The sequence below is a fragment of the Manacus candei genome, unplaced genomic scaffold (assembly GCF_025592945.1).
Source record: "Manacus candei isolate 608988 ecotype Guabito, Panama unplaced genomic scaffold, ASM2559294v1 h1tg000011l, whole genome shotgun sequence".
NCBI classification, from domain to species: domain Eukaryota; kingdom Metazoa; phylum Chordata; class Aves; order Passeriformes; family Pipridae; genus Manacus; species Manacus candei.
Window position 1 is genome coordinate 22,097,858 of NW_026138059.1, and position 8,407 is coordinate 22,106,264.

Here is an 8,407-nt window from a genome sequence, read left to right on the forward strand (position 1 = left end):
TTCCTACTGCATAGAGAGAAAGCTTAAATATATTACTGTCATCCAAGATAAAAAATATTATTTTTCTCTAATTTCTTTCAAAGTGCCTGAAATTACCAGCATTTAGTGTTTTTATCATAATTTTTCTTTACAATACCTAGAAACAGATACTTATGAGATGACAGGAACACTCTGGGACAGAGCTCAGGATGGGATTAAGCCCAGACCCGGTAAGGCATGGTGAAGGTCCTGACTACAGCGTGCCGAAGCCATGTGACTGGGATGAACCACCTCCTGACATGGACCGAGACATCTGAAGAGGGTGGTGTTGTCCCATCTTGCTGTGCCACATGACTTGTCTCTTTTTCCTTTGCCTTGTAGCAGTTGCACCACCAGGATGCTGGGGCTACATCTAGACACTGGAGATTAGAGTTGAAAAAGGAGGGGCAAAAAAGGCCCTATCACTTCCTGCCACTGTAAATCTGCCTGTGACACCATGGCCAGGTGAGATTCAGAGACCTGAAATTCAGCATCTACATGAATGCTGTATGTATAAGCTCCTTTTTAGTCAGTGGAGATCCAGTCAACACTGAGCAGAATATCTGCCTGGCCTTTGTTGGCTGCACTGAGATGTCACTGTATGGACATTAGCCTGAACACCGGGTCTTCTAGGGCTGTTTTGGTTTGTGTAACTCTCCCTCAGTGTATCGACTTGTTCAAGTAACTTTAAAGCAGGTTAGCAAAATAGACACCACTTAAAGGCATAAAGCAGATTTTTTATTTGTTGAATATATGCAATAGATAGGCAGGACTAACAAGTTCCTAGAGTAAGCATTACTGTGCTTTTTTATCTCCATTGAGCTAACAATGAGTTTTTGCCGACCAGAAATTATAAGTCAGGAAGGGAAGAGTGGGCCTCTGCCATACCCTGAATGCCCTGATTCTTGTTGCTTCTGAGTTGTCATCTTCTGATTCCCAATTGTTTCACTAAAGCTTCTGTATGTTTCCTGATCACAGTTTTTTCTCTTGAGTTGTGCTCTGTGCACATACTCACAGTTCTTCTTTATAACTTATCAATGCCCATCAGAATTCTGAGCTGTTCTTATTGTTGCCTAAAAATCAAGAGCAAAAAAACCTCACCAGGCTAATTTAGTAGAGATAAGATATAGGGCAGGTCTTTAATTAAGGCCTTCTGGTGCAAGGAGTAAAAAAAGGCAAGTGCATTGTGTCCAGTGGTTCTATAATTTTATAGTATTATCCATCCAACCCCAGAACTGTTTGCCCCCCAGGTCCTCCCCAAATCTGACCCCTGGCACACCTCTCCAGAATTGAGGCAGGAGTCCCAAGACCCCTTTCTTCCTCATCTTCCTCTTCTTCATGGCACATACTGTCTTTGGAGCTTTTCTAAGGTTCCGGGCTTGAAGGTTACTTTGACTATGATAGTATCTTGTTGTTCAGGCCTGTTGTTTTTCTTAAACAGAATGTGTTTACTCTAATCCTGCCTTGAAAGGAACCTAAACAAGCTTCTGCCTATTTAACTTATTCTGGGCATGCTGGTTATTCATATATCAAACTAGCATTTCCACAGGCTTTCTAGGAGTCATTCCCATCTAGTCAGTGTAAGACAATTTGCCTTCTCTTTCTGACTCTAACAGCTGTCTTCCACAGCTCTGACTTTGGGGTTGTTACTAGTCAAACCATATATATTTTTTTAAAATGTCTTCTTAGTATAAGACTACTATTTATGATGCTTGCAGCTAGCAGTAAAAATCTAAACCCAGTAAAATACTGGATGCAACAGATGCAGACAAAGCATGCACGAGGGACAAGATAGATGCGGCAATTGTGTTTTCATACCAAGTACAAAAAAGTGGGTCTGGGGCAGGAAATTAGATGAATACTGTAGGTCCCCACAACTGTAAGTAGAAGAATGTTCACAGGAAACAGCTTAGACTGATGCATTAAGTGCATCTTTGTACTGAGTTGGGAGCAAACTGATAACCAGTACTTATTGAATGTGACTAATTTTAATTACATTTATTGTATAAGGACTTATATATTTCCAAAGAAAACATAAATTTAAAGTTAACTCTCTGTGTTTGCTAACTTGAGGACCTGAGGTGAGCCTTTTGTTTTGTGTAGATTGCATGGATACTTAATACACCACCCTGACATAGCTACATTTCTTGCAACTGGATGGACAAGTAAGTACTGAAGCAAAAGGGCAGGGTTTCTTATGCTTAAAAATATGTAAAAACAAATTCAGAGCCCTGGCATTAGTTCCACTGACTGCTAACAAGAAGTAAATGGAATTTTACACTGTCAGATAAGGTACAATATGAAAAAATTATAATACTAACTAGAAGTATTTACAAAATGCTCAGGAAGACTTGGTGGTGCAGGAACCAGCTGCCTAAAAAGCTCTTGTTTATTTTGTTCCTTTCCAGTCTTTATTTTCATCTGCACAGAGAACAGAGGTGCGGAGACCGTTTGTCTGTAAATGATGCTTTTATAAAATCACATATGCTCCTGCTTATACTGAGTCTAGCAGAGAGATGTGTCCTAAGCGTAGAGTCCATCTGGGGATTTTGGAGGTTTGGTATCAGTCTCAGCAGGTGCTTCATTAGTTTTCAGTAGTACTTGCTTGGTACTGTCTAGTTTGCTATACTGGCCATGGTATTGCCTGAGACTTGTTTTCTTTCTCGTCACTGCAGCACTGCCTGTGTATTCAGGTTCCAGGGCATGCAGCCTGTCCTTCAAGATATTTATTTATAAAATGTGCTTCCTCCCACACTTGGCATCCATGGCAGAACACTGTTTACAGTATTTCACCTGCCTTTATTTGTGAACCTGATTATATTAAAGAGGTAATGAACAACTAGTATTGAAACAACTTATCACAACAAAGGAAGTATTTGTGGGGTTTCTGTCTTTTTAATTTCCAAAAAATAAAAATATTTGATTGGAGGTACAGTGTGGGGAGTATAATTCTAATAAAATATGTTTAGCTTTATGAGAGGGATTGAGATTGTGTTTTTTACTTTGTGTTGGCCCACCAGAAACACTGATATTTCAGAGATATTTGAAAAGAAAGCACGGCATTCCAAGCCAACGTGTAGCCTTTTACAGATCTATGCAAAGGAGATTTTAAAGAAGCTAACACAGAAGAGGATATTTCTTATCATTAATGTGAATCAGAAGTTGGCTATCCCAGCCAATCTATGGAGAAAAATTCTTCCATATGGCTGATTTGTAAGCTCCACATTTTAGAAGAGTAGCTGCAAAGATGACAAAGTGATGACAAAAGTGTAGTGATGACAAAAGTGCAGCTTGTCAGCTAAGTTGTAGACCTGCAATATTATTCTCCCCTGCCCACCTCTCCTGAAGCTCAAGACCCTCTGAAATGGAAGCCAAGAATATTGTCACCTTTTCCCTGTTCTGGAATAGACAACTGTCTGACACAGGAGCCTGAAAGATGAACAGAAGGCTGTTCTCAAAGAAATGAAAGTAACACTATGAACTCTCTGTTGCAGATCCACATCCACACCCTGTCCCATCCTCCTCTCATATCCATTTCCCCATCCCTGTGATATTATCCCAGAGAGATAGCATTTACAGACACAGAACTGATTTCTGATAACTTACAATTATTACGAGTGTTGTTTATAGAAGAAATTTTTTTACTTATAACAGGGACACATTTGTAGTTTGATGCTGAAGTACAAAACATGAAAGGGAGGGCTTTAAGAGTTGAGGGAATTTTTTTAACAACAAAAATATCCTTTGACTTTTCTTTGTAAGAAGTCCTATAGGCTGTGGCCACTTGCGACCAGGTCAGAGTAAAGTGATTTATTTCTGCAGAAGAAAGAATATCACAGTAGATGTCAGAAGTTAGTACTTTGGGAAAACCTACTAAGAAAAAATCACAGCCTGTCACAAGGAGCCCTATATATTATGGAATGTAAAGTAATATGATTTATTTTATGAATATTGAGAACATTATATATATTATATATGAGCCTTATATATAGTTTATTGCTCTGCAATTTTCATAGGAATCAGTATTAACATTTGTGAAATATATTTATTTTCAAGGAGCTTTATTGGAAAATGTCGAATAACATACAATGAGAGGTAAATTAGCTAGACATCTCTCAAATATGTTTCTTGAAAATCTTGTTGAATTTTATCAGCAGTTTTAGACTTAATACTGTTATTGTTCACTTATATGCTTATGAAAATTTCCTTTAGGCAATGATCGAGCAGAAAGTAAGGAACAGAATCAATATAACTTTCGTAATAGTAATTTCATAGAGTTGGTGTGCTTGGGTTAATACAGCGTTCTGTATTGTTGTTATTTTTTGGTGTGGGTATTATAAACTGTGCTCTCTGTTTCTGAATGTGTAACAACTGGTAAAGCAGACGGGTTATTATGATAAAATCAGCAGGCATTAATCTAAGGTATCTTAAAAAATACTGTTATCAATGTGCAAAGGTCAATGCAGAAAACTTCCTACTGTTTGACTTGCTCAAACTTGAAAAATGGCAATGTTTCTGTTTCCTTTGATAACACAAATTATCCATTATGTGTTTGAATTTGATATGAATTCATCAGGATTTAATGTGTATGGCAAGCTAAATAATCCAGATGTAAACTTTATTGCAGGAATTTTGAAAACTTCATTTTTAGACAAATTTGAATTCTACCATCCTTGTGCATTTGAGGTTCTATTGATCTTGTGAAAAGTCACAAATAAAATGCAAAATACAGATCTGTAGTGTATTGTAAAGTACAGTTCATCAAGTGAAGATGACCAGCTTAGTGTCAAACAACTCCCAATGTGCTGATTGCTAAAATTAGATCTAGGAATTAATGCATTTAGAATACTGTAATTCTAGGAGAGTATTCAGAATCAAATTTTTGAAGAAACTACATATATCTTCATATTAGAAATAGTTCCTTTATCTAAGAATTGTCTTAAGGCATTTAATAGTCACAATGAATCAAATTTGACTGTTGTGAAATTTTCAGGCTCTGCTTTTGGCAATGGCCAGTGTTCTGCATTGGTCATGTGGGATTGGATGCTTGAAAAGTGCTCATGTTTTCATAAGGCTTATATAAAGCAAAGAGTATTTCTTTATTTCTGCCAGTTATATGACATCTAAACATGCTGTTAAATTGTACCCTAATTGTTTAAGTAACTGATGTGGCAGAGATGGTATGTGGTTTAAAGGCAGGCTGGGAAGTCATTAGGAGAAGAAAAAGAATCAGTCTACAACATGCACGTATAATGTACCATGGAAAAAAAAATAATTGTAGACTGTATTTTGAATATAATGTTAACCTTGAATAAATCATGCCATTACTGGTTTCTCTTCCTTCTTACTTGAAGTAGCACTATGTGGCAATTATTGAGGATAGCTATTAGTCCTTGTCTTTCTTTTATCAGTGAGTCGAAGGAGTTGTTTTTGTTAAAAAGATGAATAATGTATATTCAGAAAATTGAAGTATAACATAAACATGCTGGTGAATGATTCTTTAGAAAGACTTAACATTCTTGAGTTTATCTGCACAGGCAGGGCAAACAATGATACATATAAGCGGAAATTCTTGCTGCCTGCCTGGGTTGTTTGCAAGTAGAAAACTTGTTTTTCCTTAGGAGGTTTCATGCTCTTGTTATTTCACTGGCAAAGGAACTGCATTATGTTACTGAATATACGTAATTCATTTAAGGTTTTTCTCCTGCATTAAAGTTCTCTTACAGTCATGCTTAATTTTATCTGCATGTTGCATTCATTATAAGAGAGAAGTATAAACTTCAGTCTGACTCAATTGGTTGGGAAAAGATTAGTTTTTAACCTATTTATGGAATTCATTTCACTTAGATGAGTTGCTTACAAACTCCTATGTTTAAACAGAAACTTAATGGACACAGGATCCTAGATTGGTTTATAATTAGCTGTGCTTTTTAACTGCCTTGCAGAGTTGACAGGGAATTGCTCTTTTGACTAAGCACTATCAGTATTACCTTGGAAAGCAGCTGCCTTGTTGATGCAGTGGGTGCCCGTGGTCGGTGTGCTGCTGTGGGATGCAGCTGGGTGTGCTGCATTGAGAGCTGTAGGTGACAGAGGAGCAGAGAATTTGTAACCTCAGGACAGCAGGTGGCACTTCATGCTGCGGTACCGTTCCCTGAAATAACCTGTTCATTCTCGCAAGCTTTCATTTTGCTTTTCATTTTTATAGTCTAACCATGGAGATTTGAAAGCTAAGTCTGCACAGCTTAGGTATAGTTCAAGGCTTTGTATTACTTTAGAGAGAAAGCCAAGGGACAGCTGCAATTCAGCTTTCTTTGCCTCTGAGGGTAGGAGTAATATGGTTACTACTTTTTTGTTCTATGAAAAGTGAGTCTGTTTTTTCTTTCTGAACTATGTACTTGTCCTGAAGGTAAGGACTGCAGCCTTTTCAAAGTCTATCTCCTTTGAGCATACAAACCCCATGTAGCTGGTTAAAAAAGAGAATGTTTACCTTTAAAGAATTTAAAAAAAAAAAGTAGTAGTACATTTGAGGATTATTGTTGTTTATGTACCTTTATACTTAGTCTTTCAGCTATTCACTGCAGCCAAAACATTGAGAAAGGTATTTAAAAAGTCTAACAAAAGTGAAATCTGAATTTCTCTGGAAATTGTTTCTTTAATCAGATGAATACAAAGTCAGTAAATATTATGGAACTAAAACCATAGAAATTGAAAACACTTTCTTTTTACCCTTGTTTGATTTTCTGGATTAGTTCTTTTGTAGCATCTTGTTTGACTAGGAATTCAAGAAGGAATCCATATTTAGAATTTAGGTTTCATTTAAAACAAGCAAAAATTTGTTTCACTTTTTTCCTCATGAAGCCAGAATGGAATGGCAGAACAGTGTAGATTATTTCTTTTCTAGATATATGGATCCTATATGACAAGTAAGAAGACAACCTACTGATCCTCTCAAGTTGAAATTTTGTCTGTGTTTTATTTATGACGGAACAGCAACAAAAAATGGCAGCATTGGACAGAGAAAAGAAAACTCTAATGGTACTAGCAATAGTATGTGAGGTCAACAGAATCCGTGGAGTAAGAGTGGATATAAACACACAAATGCAAATATAAAACACATCGGAGAAAATTAATGTCATTGGATTTTTAAAAAATAATTACCTTGTATTTGCAGTGTAAATAATTGATATGTACAGACATGCACGCTGCTTAGAAATTACATATGCTTAGGCACTGAAATTCTCCATTTTCTGACTGGTTTTGACCAGCAGTTGATCTTGAGATGCCCCCTTGGGAGAAAGTTTAATTCTAGCAGAATAAGACTTTTTGTAGTGTTTAATTTTTTAAAACTCAAAAGCTACAATGTTGACTTACACACACACCTAGTTTTAGCTCTAGATTCCAGCTTCACTCAGCTCTTCTCTGAGAGAGTGTTTCTACTGCCCAAAAATGCATTTGAGGGACTCTGTCTACTCTGGTGGCACTTCAGTGTAGACAGGTGGGTTTCTAAACTGACCCAATAACCACACCAGTGTCTTTCCTGCTACTTATCTCACCTGTAGGACAGCCAGCAGACATAGATTATCAAAAACAACAATTTTCTATGAGTTACCCTTAGTATGCTAATGTGTGGCCAGCACATTTTTGTGTGTATTTGGCCGTCACTGGGTTCTACTCCAGAAACAGGGGAAACTGAAACAATAAGATTTGTACTAAAAGATGAGTAGAAAAAGAGATGAAAAAATCCAGCCACTCCTAGTCTTGGCAAATGGAGAAGGGTAGAAATTGCATTAAAATAGTTGTGCCTCCATAATTAAAAGATTTAATCCTAATTTTGCAGTATTTTAAATCTTGGAATAGAACCAAGTAAATTTAGAGTGAAATTTTAGTCAAGAGTAAGTTACAGTTTGAGGCTATTCTTTAACTTGCTAGTGAAAGTCACAAACTGAGCTTACAGGAGAACCATGCTGATTATGATGTCAACAGCCTTTTCCTTTTTTTCCAGGGTGTTCAATATACCTCTGGGGAAGGACTGTGAATGGAAGTGGTTGGGATTATGCATTTGTACCACGGATCTGAAGCAGGACATGAGATGATAGCAGGCAAGAGAAGAAAGTGCAAGGGCAAATACCTCTACTTTAATGGACACAGGTTCCTAGATTTCGATGTTCTTTGGATGGATTTGTTCATCCAAACACACTAGGTAGATCATAATAATAGATCACTATCATAATAGTAGAAGAGGAATTAGAAGTATGTGTTGTTTATCTTTTCTTTCTCTTTCTACCAATGGCCAGCACAGGCCTCTCAAAGGCAGATTTATTGCCATTGCATGAAAACCACCTCACTCATTGTACAGGCTGTGTTTTGCCATTTCCAGTCTACCAGAAGA

At 37.0% G+C, this 8,407-nt stretch overlaps 1 long non-coding RNA gene across 1 annotated transcript; it reads left to right on the top strand.

The window, feature by feature from the left end:
* The first annotated feature begins 1,475 nt into the window (after nucleotides 1-1,475).
* Nucleotides 1,476-8,190, top strand: LOC127466793 (uncharacterized). The gene is made up of 3 exons (XR_007902855.1): nucleotides 1,476-1,598; nucleotides 2,122-2,187; nucleotides 8,021-8,190. It is a non-coding gene; the product is annotated as an uncharacterized LOC127466793 (long non-coding RNA).
* Nucleotides 8,191-8,407: the final 217 nt, after the last annotated feature.